Source organism: Penaeus monodon, chromosome 21, assembly GCF_015228065.2.
Source record: "Penaeus monodon isolate SGIC_2016 chromosome 21, NSTDA_Pmon_1, whole genome shotgun sequence".
NCBI lineage: Eukaryota > Metazoa > Arthropoda > Malacostraca > Decapoda > Penaeidae > Penaeus > Penaeus monodon.
This window is the reverse complement of record NC_051406.1, coordinates 18752654-18753157: the sequence shown is the minus strand read 5'-3', so window position 1 is coordinate 18753157 and position 504 is coordinate 18752654. Positions and strand designations below refer to the sequence as shown.

The following is a 504-nucleotide window of genomic DNA, read 5'->3' as shown; positions in this document are numbered from 1 at the left end:
AGGCTTTACTTTATCACTTTAATCATGCAAGGACAAATATTCGTGTGATGTTATGTATCAGGTAATATCAGTAAATGGCAGGTATTGTTTTTTTTTACAACAGATGAATAAGTTCAGTTGGCGTACCTCTTATGTTAATATATTCTTTTTGAACAGATCTAAAACACTTATATTTTTTTGGCTTGTTTATCGGTGCCATAATGCAGACACAGTTAGATATAATCGTACTATTTAAAGGGGGAGAAGGTGTCTATTTAACATGTTGTTGTTAAACAGCTAGTATCTAGTTATTTCAAACTCGAAACCAAAGGCTAATTCAAAGATCTAGATTACTTTTATCGCAAACCACCCTTTCTTGATAACATTTCCCACGATTTGGCTCTGAAAACCATTGCAGATTAAACCACGTACAACATACTAACAGTCTGCTTGTTTACTTTCTGCAGTTTTTCCTCTCTACCTTCCCGTGCATATTGCCTTCGCTCCCTATGCGGAAGTGTTATC

General features: G+C 35.1%; 1 protein-coding gene across 1 annotated transcript in view; it reads left to right on the top strand.

Moving 5' to 3' along the window:
• The window catches only part of LOC119586289 (D-aspartate oxidase-like), a 10451-nt gene that overhangs the window by 3623 nt on the left and 6324 nt on the right, over nucleotides 1-504 (top strand). The window lies entirely within an intron of this gene.